The 18,354-nt window shown below is 38.4% G+C and overlaps 1 protein-coding gene and 1 pseudogene across 2 annotated transcripts in view; both read right to left on the bottom strand.

The window, feature by feature from the left end:
* Positions 1-18,354, bottom strand: part of LOC126726949 (E3 ubiquitin-protein ligase UPL5-like) — a 113,418-nt gene that overhangs the window by 54,815 nt on the left and 40,249 nt on the right. The window lies entirely within an intron of this gene.
* Positions 242-14,666, bottom strand: LOC126728663 (E3 ubiquitin-protein ligase UPL5-like; annotated as a pseudogene).

Here is an 18,354-nt window from a genome sequence, read left to right as displayed (position 1 = left end):
TGAGTACAATAGGTTTTGAATGAACTCAAAAAATTAATGAGAATAAATGAATTCTTATTCTATCCTCAATTAATTATGGTCATTGAGTAAATAAAATCATATATATATATATATATATATATGGACAATGGCCTAATGAGCTAAAAACATTGAATTTGTTAGAAAGTGAGCTTGAGACTGAACGTTCAATGAGTTAGAAAGATATTGGTCACAATAGATTAGTTATTAGTGGAATGAACAAACAGTTTGAACAAAAAATGCTCTCCTTGGTCAAATAGCAGTTTCACTTCCATGAAGCATCCAATCAAGATCTTCAAGCTCTAAACTTTGGAAAAAGAACATCTGGAGCTTAGAGTTGGAAAGAATATCACCAAAACCTTGTGCAAATTGTGATACCTGGTCTGAGATAGACGTGACAAAGCGATGTGATGCTCAATAAGAAGCCTAACATATTCCTCCCTGTTCTGGCTATTCACAACCTTGCTTTTCCCACCAGGGCAAAGCTCCACAACTTTCCTGGATCCTAACTCCTCAACTTCTCTAACAAATGTTAGTCCTAAAGCATCTAAATCAATAACATCAGAATCCACATCCAGAATCTGTTTGCAGCTATTATACAAGCATGGATTTGCATCCCTTATATCTTCCAACGAAATGTACTTCCCAGCCAATTGCAAGAAAAAGACACGATCAAAGACAATGCCTACTTGAACTTTATGCATCAAAGCTAATGCAATCACCCGACCAGAGAAGCTGAAATACTTAAGGTGCATGGGATCCACCCTTGATGCTGCATATAGAAGGAAATGGCTGAACAAATCATAATTGTCTCTGGAAAAAGAGTTCTTTGCCTCAATATACTATTTACTTAAACAAAATGATAAATATTTTTATAATTATAGGTGTAGAAGTTTTTAACAGAAATAGAAGCATAACTCAGAACTCTGAATTAGGGAAATTCTGCAGATGACACAATTCCCAAAAAAAATGAGTAATACCAATATAGGTTCAATGGCAATTTGATAGTGACCGAACTGAGTTTACAATCTAATATCGAACAGCTTGTTCCAGAAACTATTGTTTTGTAACTTGTTGAAAAGGGGGCAAATACAGCCTCATCAAAGGTAAACAATTCATTACGTAAAATCATACCATTTGCCCATGGGACTCAATCTTGAGTATGATAACTGTGCATTCTAAATACAGATTAGATTATTTGTATTTCTTAACCTACCGTTCGCAGGTCTGATTCTGTTATGATTATCTTCTAGTTTTCTTATTGAACTTTTGAGGCATAGTTTTTTTTTATCAATAACATATCATCTAGCCAGGTTTACATTGACACATACAAGAACCAGAATATACAAAAGCCACAACAGACTGAGAACCACTCTGTCAGTCCTCACCATCACTCTTCCAATCCTTCACAAACATCAACAAAACATACAACCAGCTCTAAAGACAAGAACTGACTTCTGCAAGACTCTTATCTCTCTATGCTTGCAAGTCTGGTTCTGTTATGATTATCTTCTAGTTTTCTTATTGGAATTTTGATGCATGGTGTTTTTTTTATGGGTAATTAAATTTTTATCGAAAGAAAATACGAAAGGTACATATTGCTACCCTGGTACATAGGTTGTGTATTAAGGGAAGTAAAAAATTATGCAAATGAACACAGATCTATGAAATCCAACAGGGAAGAAAATATGCAGACCACTCATAGCAGTCATCTAGTCAAACAAGGAAAGCAAAAGGAACCATTTCAGCCCAATAATGGTATGCTCTTCCCCCTCAAAAGTTTGAAGATTCCATTCTCTCAAATAGTCCACATAATACACAACAAAATTGCCTCCCAAATAAATGCTGCCCAATGTTGACCAACCCCTCTCCTCCAACAAGCCAGCAACTCCACCACATGCTTAGGCATCACCCAAGAGACACTAAACAAGCTAAAATCTAAATTCCACGAGCTCTATGCATAAGAACAGTGAAGAAGCAAGTGATTCACCGATTCCCAACTATTCTTACTCATACAATAGCGGTTAGCAATGCAAATATTCCTCTTCCCCAAATTATCCAATTTCAGAATCTTACCTTTGGCTGCTGCCCAAGTGAAGGGGGGAAAAAAATTTGTGAGGAACTTTCACCTTCCAAATACTTCTTTGTGTAAAGGACTGAATACCTCCAACTCTATAATATGATTTAACTTCAAAAGATCCCTTCCTAGTAGGCCTCCATGCCATTCTATCTCCCCCTTCCGCTCAATATATCTGGAATACAAAAGAGCATGGAAATATTGTAGGTTCTCCAATTCCCAGTCATTAACCAATCTAGTGAAAAGAATGTCCCAATGGATATCCCCATTTTGCCAATGGATTTGATCTGCTACAAATGCATCCTTTTCCACGCAATACAATCCTTTTGATTCATGATTTATGTGTAGCAATAATACATCATCTAGCAGTTTACATTTACTCATACCAAAGCCATAATATACAACTCCATACTGAGAACCAGTCTGTCAATCCTAACCACCATTCTTTCATTACTTCATAAACATCAAAAAATCATAGCACCAGCTCTAAAGACAAGAAAATCTTCTGCAAGACTCACCTTTCTATGATCTCCACTCTCCACAAGATTCTAATTATCCACAGAAACTTAAGCAAATGAAAAATCAAACAATTAGACTCACACAAACATGTTGAAAATCTTCATTATCAGTCATTATTCAAACTTCTACATATACGTCAAACAAATGTTGATTGAAATCCAAGTTCCAACACTCCTAAAATATTTATAACACTTGCAAATTTATTTTTGTTCCCATAAGACACAACTGAGAAAAATGAAGATTACAATTTAAGTATGATAATGAACATATATGGTTGTAAGAGATGATGCAACATATTACTGTTCTCTTACAGATACAACTTTGACATTTGATAATGTAAAAAAACCCAGACTGAAATCACGTGGGCTCAAACCCCCACCTCGGGCTACAAAGGGGTAACCCAAACACACCACAAAGGATGGATAAAATTCCCCGCATGGGTTTTCCCCATCCTGAATATAAACAGGGTGAGGACACGCTTTTTTTGCTTCCCTTGAGTGTGTGCATGTATTATTAATATATATAATTTAAAATTTTCATAAATATTCTATTTTCATCCCAAAACACTTGGAGGCTGTTTGGTTCACCATTTTAGAATGTGCTTTCAAAAAGGGTAAAAACCAGTTTGAAATAGGTTTCCAAAAACGTGTCTTTGTATAGGTTGTAAATGTGAGAAACAAAAGAGTTAAAAGCTGTTTGGCAAAAGTATATCTCTTTTAAGTTTTTGTTAAAAACACAACCCTTAACCTTGAAAACTTCTAAAAAAAAGTTTCAGTTTAAGGTTTGCAGAGTAAATCTAAGGAACCATTTTTAAGTTTGGTTTTTCGAAAACAATTCACCAAACAAGGTTTTTTTATGGGCCCCTACCACCTCATTTTGTTTTTAAGTGATGAAAATAGTTTGTAAAATGACCAACCAAACCAGCCCTTGTTCTATCTATCTTATTACTTTTATTTTTTTGATAAGTAATAAGATATATTGATAAAAAAGGAACACCCTAGTGCACCGGAAGTGAACAAGGGAAAGGAAATCAAATACAAAAATTGCAAGAGTCTAGGAAAACAATAAAAGAAGGGAAAGATTTATTTTGCAAAGCAAACAACCAATCCCTTAAAGTTCTAAAAGAGAGAAGCTTGAGGTCTGGAATAGATCTCTCAGAATCTTCAAAACATCTACTATTCCTCTCCCTCCAAAGGCACCACAATAAGCAATGAGGAATGATAGACCAAATAAAACCATTACAATGACGACCAAAGCTGCCTTGCCAACACCGTAGTAGCCCCAAAATAGTGTGTGGCATAACCCAAGATACTCCAAAAAGACCTAAAACCATAGACCATAGATCCATAGCAAAAGGACAATGAAGGAATTGATGGTCAACTGATTCACCATTTCTCCTACACATGTAGCACCAATCCAAAATCCACACCTTCCTTTTACGTAAATTATCAATCGTCAAGCATTTCCCTAAGGCAGTAGTCCAAACAAAGAAAGCTACTCTAGAGGGAATCTTCTGCTTCCAAATACTTTTCCAAGTAAACCCATAGAAAGCGGAGCCAGCTAAAATTCTATAATAATCACTAACCAAGAAACCCTTAACTTTGCTAGAAATCCAACACATTTTATCCTCACCTAGCCCCCTTATAGGAGAACCATAAATGGTTTCCATGAAGTCAAACATAGCCTCTAGATCCCGAGCATGCACACCCCTAACGAATCTCACATCCCAAAAGAGGACACCATTGGTGGACATCATACGCTCAGCCACACTGGCATTCTTATTCCTGCAAAATCTGAACAAGTCCGGATATCTAACAACAAGAGATGTCTCTCCACACCACTGGTCCTGCCAAAACTTCACTCTAGACCCATCACCAATATCATACAGAATATGGCGAGAGAAGGAAGGCCATCCCTGATTGATATTTTTCCATAAACCAACATCATAAGGGCCAATCACAGCTCTGGTACACCAACCCCCCCACACACATCCATATTTTATCTCTATCACTTGCCTCCAAAGGGCATCTTCCTCAATCCCAAATCTCCAAAGCCACTTCTCAAGCAAAGCTTCATTGAAAAGTCTTATCTTCCTTATCCCTAAGCCACCCGAAGAAATAGGAGAACAAACAGTAGCCCATTTAACCAAATGAATTTTAGGATCATCTCCAAAACTGCCCCATAAGAAATTCCGCTGGAGCCTCTCAATTCGGTTAGCCACACTAGCAGGAATAGGAAATAAAGATAGAAAATAAGTGGGTAAATTAGAAAGGGTGCTTTTGATTAGGGTGACTCTACCTTCTTTGGATAAGTATAAGCACTTCCAACCCGCCAATCTCTTCTCCATTTTCTCCAAAATTGGATTCCATATAGTCTTATCCTTGAATTTAGCACCCAAAGGAAGACCAAGATATTTCATTGGGAGAGAGCCCTGCTTGCAGCCAAGAACAACCAAGAAAAGGTCAATATGATTGACTACCCCAACCGGAACCAATTCTGACTTGCCCAGGTTAATCTTTAGGCCTGACACTGCCTTAAACCAAATAAGAATCATACGAAGAATCAAAATCTAATCTAAATCAGCCTCACAAAAGATTAGTGTGTCATCCATAAAAAGGAGATGAGACACTGCCTTGGATCTTCCCTCCAAGTTACCCACACTAAAACCCGACATGCGACCTTCATGAATTGCTTTATCCAACATTCTTCCAAGAGCTTCCATCATGAAGACAAACAACAATGGAGACAACAGATCACCTTGCCTCAAGCCTCTAGAGCAACCAAAGAATCCACAAGGAGAGCCATTAATCAAGATGGAGAAATGAACAGTAGATAGACAAAAGAGGATCCATTGTCTCCATTTGGCAGAGAATCCACTTCTTTCTAACATCTGCAGCAGAAAATTCTAGTTTACATGGTCAAAAGCCTTCTCAACATCCAACTTACAAATCAGCCCCGGCATCCCAGACTTCAATCTACTATCAAGACATTCATTAGCAATAAGAATAGGGTCAAGGATCTTTCTATCCCTCACAAAAGCATTCTGAGAAGCTGAGATTAAATCCCCCATCACCTAGCGGAGACGATTAGCCAAGACTTTAGCAATAATTTTATAAACCCCTCCAACCAAACTAATGGGCCAAAAATCTCTAATATCATTAGCCGCATGTTTTTTAGGAATGAGAGTAATAAAAGTTGCAATTAAACTTTTCTCAAACTGACCATTGGCAAAAAAATGATGAAAAACAGCCATGAGATTAGGCTTAACAATCCCCCAACAAGCTTGGAAAAAAGCCATAGGGAAGTCATCTGGACCAGGGGATTTATCACCATGAAAACTTTGAATGACATCAAAAATTTCTGCCTCTTCAAAAGGCCTCTCTAACCAATCCGCAATCTCACCAGATTTCATTGGAAAAACCAACGAATCCGGAAATGGCCGCTCAACCTACTGCTCAGAGTACAGATTCATGAAGGAATGAGTAATGTAGTCTGCAATTATACCCTGATTCAAAGACAAGGTACCATTAACTATTAGGCTTTCAATACCATTATTTTTTCTGTTAGAATTAGCCATTCTATGAAAGAATTTGGTATTGGCATCCCCTTCCTTCAAATGCAACACCCTAGACTTTTGTCTCCAACTAGTCTCTCCCATAAGAGTCAACTTTTCAATATCTGTACGAAGATTAGTTTGTGCTAACTTCTCCTCAACAAATAGACTATGAGTCTCCTCTTTAGCATCCAAACCATTCAGTTTGCTCCAAAGGTCCTGTTTCTTAAAAGTGACATTGCCAAACTCAGTCTCATTCCACTTTTTTAAATCCAACTTCAAGGCAGCCAACTTCTTAGCAAGAATAAAACTTGGGGTTCCTTGGAACAAATAGGATGCCCACCACATCTTCACTTTGTCGACAAAATTATCCACCCTCAACCACATATTTTCAAAACGGAAAGGGATTTTACCTCTTCGCTGACTCCCACCCTCCAACAATATAGGAAAGTGGTCAGAAAGAACTCTAGACATCCTTTTTAAGGTGAACTGAGTGAAGTGATCTGCCAAAGTAGGGGAGAAAAGGAATCGGTCTAGCCGAGAAGCGGAGGAAGAATTGGACCAGGTAGAAAGGCCCCCTTCCATATGAATATCCATCAACCCATGCAATGAAACAAAGTTAGAAAATCCAAACATAGCCCTGGAGAAGCTAGCAGCCCCCAAATGCTCTGAAGGGAAACGGATAATATTAAAGTCCCCTCCCAGACACCAAGGCAAATCCCACCAAGCAATCAACCCGGTTAGTTCCTCCCACATCAACTTACGCTTATTGTTCAAATTTGGCCCATAAACGCCTGAAAAAGTCCACTCAAATTGGTCGCCAACATTTTTAAACTTGCAAGAAATCGAAAAATGCCCTATCGCATCCTCCACCTTTTCCACAACTCGGCTATCCCACATCAATAAAATTCCTCCAGAAGCACCATCTGAGCCCAAGTACAACCAATCTACATATGGACAACTCCATATACTTCGAACAATACTTCTCGTAATCCACTCTAGTTTGGTCTCTTGCAAACACACAATATCAACCTTCCAGGATCGCAACAAGTTGCGAATCTAAAGCCTCTTGCCAACTTCATTCAGACCTCTAACATTCCATGAAATAAGCTTCAAATTCATTGAGCAACAGAAAGAACCCGATTCCTATTAATACCACATCGCCTAGCAGATGAAGAGCCATAATTAATGGAACTAAACAACCCTTTCAACTCTTTTAAACCTTTCACCCCCGAACCTTTTAAACCACATGATTTCTTATTCACCTCAACCCTCCGATATAATTCAGCTTCAACAGCCGATAAAAATTCTGTTGCTTGATCTTCTAAACCCTCAAGGGACATGCCAAGGAAGCTATCAAAATTATTGAATCTCTTTTGAAACCAATTGGAATAAGGTTCCTGACTCTGTGAAGTATCCATACTCACAACACTTTCCTCATCTACAAGAGATTGTTCTGCCATGGCTGAAGGTAGAGAAAAAGCAATTGGATCAACAACTAGGGGCTGATCAGCTTCCTCTGAGTAGGTATCCGAAACCCCATCCTCCACCAATACTTCATCCTCTTCGAAAAGAGCCGATGACACATTCGTAACGTCAAAAGACTCCAACGTAACTAAGGCCAGCTGTTGTTGCTTTTCCAAAACCTCTGTAGCTTCACACTAAGGCAAAGCGATCTGAAGCGGAACCGCAACCCTCCTCCCATCGCATAATTCAAGAACCCACTGCTTTGAGTCCCCCCATTTCTTGACTATATTACCGGAATGCTCCTAGAGAGTCAGTCGGAGGTCACGCAGTAAGCTCTCATCGCTATCTGGGGTGCATGCCGACCCATTCAAGGCCTCTCCAGGCTCGTCGGAGCTGAAAAGCTCAGAGTCGACTATATCGGAGACTTGGAATGAGTCAATCGACGCCGATAACTCAAAGCAGGCTTCAACGATCTTGTCGGAGTTGAGGGGTTGAGCAGCGGCGACATCGGAGACGTCGGAGACCATCGACAACATCAGAGGCATAAACGATGGGCGCAAAGAAGTCTGGTTGGGTCTCTCGCATGGACTCGACATCCCTAGAATTTGGGTCGCTCGCATCGGAAAAGATCTGGTGGTCATTTCTTTTCTTTTGGGTTGCCAGACCATAGAGGGCTTGGGCTTAAGTTTGTGGGGCTGGGGTGGGTTAAGTGGGGAAGCTTCAGCAAGAACATTGGGCCTAAAGATATCTTGCGTGGGCCCAACACCAGAACAGCCCACTTCCTTAATGTTGGAGCAATTAATATCCCACTTGCCATTCAGCCCACGCACCAAACATAGAGAAACTTCTAGGGACAAAGGAGAACAAGCACCATTAAGAGCGTCGTCCTTTATTTCAAGCATGACTTCAGCCTCAGGAACCGCGCTTACTTGCCCAGCACCCCTTTCACGCAGATCCTGGTTCTAAGTCTTCTGATTGCTCAAGCTAGACTTGATAGATTGATATGATTTGATTGAATTTTGAATTTTGGGCATTGCAAGCTTTCCTGATCTGCTTCCACCATTGGTTTTCCAATGACCATCCACCGCTGCCGACAAAAAGGATTTTTGATTTCTAAACGTTTGCATTGTCGGGAACAGGGCAGATTGAGATGGCGGTTTAACACCAAGAGTGTCGGGAGCAATAGCCTTACGAAGATGAAAGCCAAAACCTCTCCACCCACAACCCAGCTTTCCTTCCGGTACAATGATGAGGCCCTTTCGACGACCATAAAGAAGTTCAGAGATCATAAGAAAGCTTCCATGTTCATTGAATCCCAGTTGCAAAATAAAAACCTTACTACCATCCCTGAAGGTTCTAGCAAAATTTTCTGGACGAGTATTTGACATGAGATCCTCAACATAAGATAGCAAACGTAAAGCACTCTCTTTTCCCATGAAAACCGACCGGAGAGAATCCTTGTATCTTTCAAATATACGTAAAGAGTAGAAAGTAGCTCCCTCCTCTACTGAAAATTCGAACATTTTCGATTCGACAAGAAAGAAAATGGAACCACCCATGATAACTAAGGACACGAACAAACCAGAGAATTATGTGACTAATCTGAGGTAGCCAAGCCTCAGTTACACCATCATCTAGCTAAGATGTAAACAAACAATCCTTCCAAAAGAACATCACAACAGATTGGCATTAAAATCAGATAAACCCAGAAATCCAGAATATTTTATGAGATTGTGACAGGAAGAGTTAGTATCCCCTCTTTTCTCTTTCATCTCTACATTATCAAAGTCAAAAACATCTCATTATGGTTAGTAAATAGCTCCAAACAGCCTTGCCCTGTTGCCATCCCCGCAACCCTCCCCCCCCCCCCCCCCGCCCTTCCCCAAACACAGAAATTCATGAATCTATATCAATATCAACAATTACACAAACAGCAATGTAACAGAAGGTTATACATAAATGTCTGAGTCTATACTAATATCAACAATTTCACAAACAGCAATGCAACAAAAGATTTTGGTTGATCATTCATCATCCATCATAACAACACTCAAATTCTTGAGTCTGTTCCCATATCAACAATTACATAAACAACAATGCAACAATGCAACAAAAGGTTTGGGAATATCATTCATCATATGGTTATACCCCCCACCCAACACAAATTCATGGGTCTATACCCATATCAACAACAACACAAACAACAATGCAACAAAGGACAATTCACAAATTCCTGAGTCTGTACATAAATCAACAATTACACTTAATAGCAACGCAACAAAAGGTTTTTGGTTGATAATTTATCATACGTTGTAACAACACAAATTTTTCGCATCTAAACGATTTGGAATCCTATTTTGGAGAAGATGGAAAAGAAACTATCAGGGTGGAAGCGTCTCTATCTATCTAAGGGGGGTAGGCTCACTTTACTAAAAAGTACTCTCTCTAGTCTTCCTACGTACTTTTTATCTCTATTCACTATTCCAAAAGCTGTGGCTATTAGAATGGAAAGTATTTAGAGGAATTTTCTTTGGGGGTCTTTTGAGGGGAGTTTCAAATATCCTTTGGTGGCTTGGGATAAGGTGTGTTTGCCTGTTAAATTGGATGGTTTGGGGATAAGAAGTGTGGTGTTGTTCAATCAAGCTCTATTAGGGAAATGGTTGTGGCATTATGGGCATGAAGTTACCCATCTTTGGTAGAGAGTTATATCCACAAAATATGGTGAGGGTTAAGGCGGGTGGTGTACGAAAGTGTGCAGGAGGACTCATGGATGTGGCCTTTGGAGAAGCATTCATGAAGGGTGGGAGAGTTTTTCTAAGCATCTGTCTTTTGCAGTGGGTAATGGCACCAGTATCCGCTTCTGGCATGATAGGTGGATTGGGGATAATACCCTAAAAGATCTCTATCCCGAGCTCTATGCGTGTTTAGATGCCAAGGACGTTTGCATCTCTGAGGTTTTATGGCTTCCAAAAGGTGGGAGTGTGGGATTTAAGATTTTTTAGAGATTTTCAAGATTGGGAGCTTGCCGCCTCTTATTCTCTACTTCAGTTTATCCAACCTCATATTCCTTAGGGTGATAGGAGTGATACTCTTTGTTGGCGGTTAAAAGGTGATGGTATGTTTGACACCCGATCTTACTACCATGCTATTCGAGGTGACTCAAATTCTTTGTTTCCTTGGAAGGGTGTTTGGAAACCAAAGATTCCTAGGTGAGTGGCATTTTTTTTGTGGACTGCTGCTCATGATCGGATCCTCACTTTGGATAATCTAATGCTTAGGGGTCACCCGTTGGCTACTTGGTGTTGTATGTGTTGTTGTGATTGGGAGTCGGTAAACCACCTTCTTCTTCATTGTCTTGTTACTCATTCCCTATGGACCTTTATGCTTCACTTTTGGTATTCATTGGGTTATGCTAGGATCAGTGGCAGGTTTGTTATCTTGTTGGCATCAGTGGCTTGGGAATCATAATTCAGACATTTGGAATTTGGTTCCTAGGTGCCTAATGTGGAGTGTGGTTGGAACAAAATCGTCGTTCCTTTGAGGATAATGAGAAGACGTTGGATGAGTTAAAGCGTTTATGCCAATGAAGTCTTTTGGAGTGGTCCTGTTGTTGGGGTTTTACTGATTGTTCTTCTCTCTCTAAGTTTATGTCTTCCCTTAGCTTAGTTTCCTGATTGCTTCTTTTGCTGTGCTGTTTGTTCTTTTTTCCAGTTGTTCATCATCATGAACAACTTGTACTCTTCATAATTCTTTCATTAATAATAGTTTTCTGTTTACCTATAAAAAAAAAAAAAAATGCAACAAAAGCTTTTGGTTGATCATCCATAATATGCAATAATATCCACCCCCAACCCCCCTTCCCCCCCCCCCCCCCCCCACCCCAAAAAAAAAAAAAAAAACACAAAAACTCTTGAGTCTATACCCATATCATTAATTGCGCAAACAACAATGTAACAAAATGTTTTGGTAAATCATTCCACATATGTGGTTATATACCCTCCAAACACAAATTCATGGGTCTATACCCATATCAACAACAACACAAACAGAAATGTAACAGCACAAATTTCTGAGTCTGTGCCCAAATCAACAATTACACTAATAGCAATACAACAAAAGGTTTTTGGTTGATTGTTTATCATACGTCGTAACAACACACAAATTCTCGTATCTATACACGCTATCAACAACTATACAAACAAGAATGCAACAAAAGCTTTTGTCGATCATCCATAATACACCCCTTCCCCCCCCCCCCCCCCCCCAAAAAAAAAAAAAAGAAGCATAGAAATCAACGAAATTAAATACAGATCTATAAAAGAATCTATTAGAAGCCAACTAAAGCTTACTTGGTTTAGGATAGAATCTTCTACGATCATTTGGGCATGCCACAAAAAGAGCATTTTCTGGGTTAAATATAGCTTGGCATACCAAAAAACACCATTCCTGCAATACACCCGAACCTGTAGCTTCCTCATTTCTGAACTCCATAAAGAGACCAGCAAGTAGAGATTCAGACTCTGCCCGCTGTATATACTCAAATGATTCTACCAACAATTGAGACCTGTCAGTGAGCATCTCATGCAGTTCCTCATAGTCTTCTTTAGCCTCCGGAAACATCATCATAGCCAAATGCCTTCTAGACTCAAAATCGGTTACATCCTTCCGCTCAAGAAGCCATTGATGATCGTCCACACGCTTTGCATATTTAATAATTAGAGCACAAAGTGATGTTTTTGAAAGCCTCAAAACCGTCCAAAACTATTCTTCAGCACCTTGATAAATTTTTGAAATGCCATGCAGTTCCTTCAAAATGGCAAGATACTGAGACCATCCCGAATATACAACTTCGCCTTCCCCCTTCTGTTTAACAATCAAGTTCCCATCCATTCTTCGTAGGCACTCATCCATTCTATTCAACAAATCAATAAATATAAGATAAAGAAACTCAAGCTCCTGTGCCAACACTGAATGCTTATAATCCTTCCCCCTCAACAAACGTCACCGGTATGAGACCCTCAAAACTCACAAGAACCATAATCATAGTCCTCAAGGGGAGGACGAACGCTGTGAAATCACAAACATCACTCGATAGTGGCCCTACAATACCAAGGGTTTCCATACTCAATCCTAAATCCCTACACAATGGCTCCACCACCCCTAACACTTTTCATCGAAGGTCCAATCGACTCTAACATCATGCCAAATGTACTCCAGCAAGATAAATACAAAGGGTCCTCATCTCCAGCTCTCCTAAGCAACTTACAAAAGTCTAATACTATTGGTGCACAATAATTATGATGACATTTTGGTAACGAATTTCGACTAATATTCAAGAAATGCCTAATGGCACTATCAGCACAGTCCCTGTTACCTTCCTCCATGGACATGTAGAGCATAACCAACGCGGCCGGAGCCGAAGACAACATAAATATCTGCAAATGCCCCGCCGGCAGCTGCTCCTCCTCTTTCGGGGTGGTTGACAAGTACTCACTCATCCTTGACTTGATGTGATCGGCGGCAGCAGGGACGGCCTCACCACGGCAGAGCCGGCAAACGATGGAAACCATTTCGTCAATGACTTGCCAAGCGTGAGGATGCTCGGTGCTATGCATATACCTGACGAGCTGCAATCCGACGTTGTTTTCGATGGAGCACTCAGCGAGCGAGCGTTCCCACTGAAGCTGTTTGCCTCCGTATATGAGCCTTTGTTGGTGGACCGGGATTTAGGTGACCAATTGGATTCGCTCGTGGAGCGATTTCACGGTATCGTGAGGGTAAGCTTGGATTACCCTAGTCTTACCCTCGGAAATCATTCGGATGAAGAATTGCAAACGAGGCGATGCAGAATGAGTCGACTTGGCCGAGTCAGTCGCCAATTGAGCATCGGAAACCCTAGAACTGAATTCCACAGTGGTCGCAGCTGTAGTTGCGGTTACGGTTGCGATGGTGGCAGTGGGGTGAGGATGAGAGTCGAAAGAGGAATTGATGGCATTAGGTTCATCTTTCCTCATTCTAACGGAGACTAACTCTGGAAAAACATCGTTGTCTTCGTCGTTGTATGTGGGACCACTATAATTGTCCAATTTGAGCTTCGACGACAATCGCGGCTAATCAACGGGGGTGACGGTAGCTGGCTGTTCTTCTCCCTCTTCAAACAAAGGAACAAATTTTGAGGCAATTGTGGTGGTGGTCGTGGTGGAGCCGCTGGGGGGAATGGGCAAACTAGCAGTGTGAGGGGCAACTATGTAGTAAGTTAGGCAAGGCTTGAAAGAATAATGGAAAGTAGCATCTCAAGTTTTAGAAACTCGAGATTCATATTAAAACTTGAGTCCCAAAGACTCGCTTTGCGAGTGTTTTTGGACTGAAAATGCCACATAGATCTTGAGTTTTAGAAACTCGAGTTCCTATAGTGGTGTTTTTAAGTCTTATAGTGACGTTTTAAAGCCCTATAGCAGCGTTTCCCTGCAAAAAAAATTTTATATGATCACCTCACACTTCAGGGAGCCCTATAGTGGCATTTTTAATCCCTATAATGACGTTTTAAATCCCTATAGCGGCATTTTCCTGTAAATTTTTTTTTATAAGTTTGATCACCCCGTACCAGGTTCAGGGAGCCCTATAGTGGCGTTTTTAAGCCCTATAGCGGCGTTTTCCTACAATTTATGGAACTCGAGTTTTTAAAACTCGATTTCGACGTGGATTTTTTCCACATCTATTTACAAATCGAGACTTAAAAACTCGAGTTTTTTCTTGGAACTCGAGTTTTAGACACTCGAGATGCTACTTTTCAACATTGTTTTGAAACATGACAACTAACTAAATTTTTTGATATTTATTGTTATTTGGAAAGGGAGTTCGGAGCCGTTGCGATCTAAGACAAGGAGTTAGCTAAGACAAGAGAAAATAGTAAAGTTTTTTTATGTGAAGGTTTTTTGGGTTTGGGAAGGGAAAAAAGGAGGTAGTTTGATCGGAATTGTCGTCTCGGCTTGTTTTACAGCCATCATCAACAACAACAACATAGACTGTCATATTACGCTACTCTTTTTTTATTTATATATATCTACTTATATAATTTTTTTTCGTTTTTCTGACAAGGGTTTTTTTTTTTTTTTTTTCTTGTAATAAAAGCTTGATAAGAAAAACATTTGATTTTTTTTTCTTTTATTTTTGAAGGTACAAATTATCTATTTTAATCCAATTTAATTTCTCAATGTTAGAAAAAAATGTTATGTTTATTATATTTTCACGACATTTCATTTCATGTAAGAAAAAAACATTTATAATTTAATACAAAAATTTTTATACAAATTTTATTATAAATTTATTAACATGTCGTATTAAAATTGATTTTTATTGTAATTTTATAATAAAATTTGTAAAATCATCTCTTTTAAAATGATTATGTAATAGAATACAAACCATTTGTTTCTAAAAGAAAAAAGCATAAATATTTTATTTCAAAATAAATTAATAACATTTTGATTTAATTAACAAATTCCCCAAAATCTCAATAAAGTCGGCTACTATTTTAAGATTAGCCGAATTATTTTTAATATATATATATATGTATATTTTTTAATTAACTTTTGCTGCTTCTAAATATAAAGGAATCTATCAATAATTACCCAATTTCCAAGACCACCACATAATAAAAACCTTTTATAATTTATATTGACTTTAAGAATTCTAGAGTTACTCTTAAAATAATATAATATGCTGATGAGATGGTACCCACTGTAGGGTTGCATAAACCATTCTTATATTTAGGAATGAATTTACATGGATGATAATGATGCCCTCGCCTTTACTTTTCTTTTCTTTAAAAAGTTATTTATGTTAGAGGTTGCTTAAAACTAAAGTCCTCTTAATTTTGTATTAAAAAAAAAAAGTCCTCCTTTTTTTATTAATAAGAAAAAAAAGTCTTTTAATTACGCATAGATTTTACCTTTAAACAAAATTACAAATGTACAACTATCAACTAAACTATGCCAAGAAATAACAGTAGACTCATCAAAAAAAAGAAATAACAGTAGAAAAATGAACTTTATAAAGAAGATATAACTTTTTGAGAACGTTCCAAGGCGTGGAAGTCTTCATCTGTCACCTCTAGTCGACACGATTGGCCATTTAGCTTTCACATTAAGGATCAATTCAAAGGCTCTCAACTTAATCCCAACTTTTTTTTCCTTAACCCACTAGTGTTTCTCTTCTTCTTTTTCGGTTACCTTGAGAGAAAAGTCCCTTAAGAGAAAAGCAGAGAAATACAACTAAGAGGGTCTATATGATCATCTCTATCTATAGCATTAACTATACTAAGCAAGAAGTTGGAGATAAAAGCTGGCCTTAGTCCAATTCACAATAACAGTCCACTGGGCTACGAAGTGGGTGGAAACATTGCCCTCTCTTAATACAAAAGAAAAGGAAACATGTTCAAAAGAATTAACTAAATTGAAAATGTCCTCCATCTCTGTTTGTTTCTTTTCTTTAGTTTGGGAATGTATATGATGCATAAGATATATGCATTTTCACTCTCATAATATGCACTATAACCAAATAATACAAAATTTTCGGTAAATTGAAATAATTGTGCCACATAAAACTTACTTTTTACCATCTATCAGCTCAGCATCCTCATCTCAACAACAAAAATAAATATGTTTCGACAACTAACAATCAACAAATTATGTGGATGTACAATAATATGTTACATTATTTGAGATGAGGAACAGTTCTTTTTTATTTTTGGGTCATGTGTTAGAAAACGTGTTTTTATATGCTTCGAAATTATGGCAAATACAACTATAGTCTAGCAATAAAATGCCTATTTGGTACTGGTACTTGAACTACCAAATGCGTAGAGCCTGTTTGGTGTGCCAACTGAAAACATAGTGTTCAGTGTTTAAACACTGAACACTATGTCCAAAATTTGGAACAATCTGTTTGGTGATGGTGCTTAAAATAGGATTGTTTGAAAACTACCAACTCAAAAATCTGTGTTTGAAACATAATTTTTGAAACATGGTCCAGCCACATTTTAAACAATAAACAACGTTTTTGATGGCATTTTCACTGTACCCGTCAGCTTTTTTTTATCAAACATGGTCCGGTCAAACACTGGATTTTCACTGGAATTATTGTACTTCACTGGCATAATTGTAATAAACATGGTCTGGTCAGCTTTTTTTTTATCAAACAAAACATACATACCAAACACATATTTTACATTTTTTGAACACTGAAAAACATTGTTTAAACTATGATACCAAACACATTTTTTTATTTTATTCACACTAAAAACATATTGTTCAACGACACTTTTTAAACCACAATTTTCACATCTTTTTAAACAACAATTTTTGAAAACTATAACCAAACGGGCTCGTAATGACGTCTTATAGTTTTTTTTCTAATAAACAAATGGTATTGATTTTTGATAGAAACATTGCCGGAAAAAGCTTACTTTTTGATAAAGAAACAGAGCAATTAGATAAGATTTTATTTTCTTGTATGCTGAGCTGACTTAGGGTCCGTTTGGATTGAGCTTATTGTTGCTGAAACTGAAAACTGAAAACACTGTAGCAAAATAATTTTTAAATGTGTGAAAAGTACCGTGGGACCCATTTTTAATATTTTTTAGTACATAAACAGTGACAAACAGTGTTGCTACAGTACTGCTACAGTGCGCTACAGTGTTTATTGTCCCTGGAACACGTGAAGTGAAGAAAAAAGAAAAAAAAAAAAAAAAAAAAAAAAAAAAAGGAAAAACGCAGCTTGGATTCAGCGGAAAACGCTGAATCCAAACGGCCTCTTAGTCCCAAAATTCTGCGTTTGCAATTATAGGTTATAATTAGCACATCATGCCAATCTTCTATCATTTTTTCGAGCCTTCAAGGTGTATGTTCTTGAACATTACATAAAAAGACCACATTTTATTCAATCAAATAAGAAAAAATAAGAAATTTCAACCCTGTTTCCTTAGGATAATTTTCAGGAAAATTAAAAATTGTTCTTGTAAGGACCAAAAAGTTTGTTAAGACAAGCCCACTTAGAGTAATGGGTCGTATCCTTCAAACTTGGCCCAAATCAATAAAATTTGTAAGAGATGGGAAAGGACAACAACAGTGAGCTCTGCCCGAGGACAGTTGTGGGGAAGAATTAGATTTGCATTCAAAAGTAAATGAGCATCAAGCTTTACACAAAGGCTCCCGAGGAGGCAGACTTCGTATAGAAAGTGATATAGTTCCGCTTTCTTCTTTGATGCACTCCTCTCTATTTCCTTTTCTCTCTCCTCTTTTTCTTTTCCATCCCCTTTTCAATGCTCTTTCCTTTCATTATATAGCCTCCTTCCCTTGCATCTTCACCATCCATTTCTACCTAACCCCCTTCCTTTTCCGGCACTTGTTACCTTTCACATCTAAAGAAGATGGTGGTAGGAATCTGCTTAGCTGTGGCTTGCACTGTTCAAGTCACTTCCTCATTAATGCGGCTGATAAAGCTATTGTCTTCCAATTAATGCGGATGCAACAAGCTACACCAGGCCTAAAGCTCCCTAGTACCATGATTCATTTCTTCCCCTCCTCAGGCGGCTTCTTCCCTTGGGCCCGTGACTTACAGTACCTTCACGTCATTACTGCGACCCTTCATCTTCATCCTCGGTCCTCGGTCCTCGGGCCCATAACACAACCCTTCAGCTTCATCCTCGATCCTCGGGCCAGTA

This window comes from Quercus robur, chromosome 5 (genome assembly GCF_932294415.1).
Source record: "Quercus robur chromosome 5, dhQueRobu3.1, whole genome shotgun sequence".
Taxonomy (NCBI): Eukaryota; Viridiplantae; Streptophyta; class Magnoliopsida; order Fagales; family Fagaceae; genus Quercus; species Quercus robur.
Note: the sequence above shows the minus strand (reverse complement) of the source record. Positions and strands in the feature narration are given on the sequence as shown.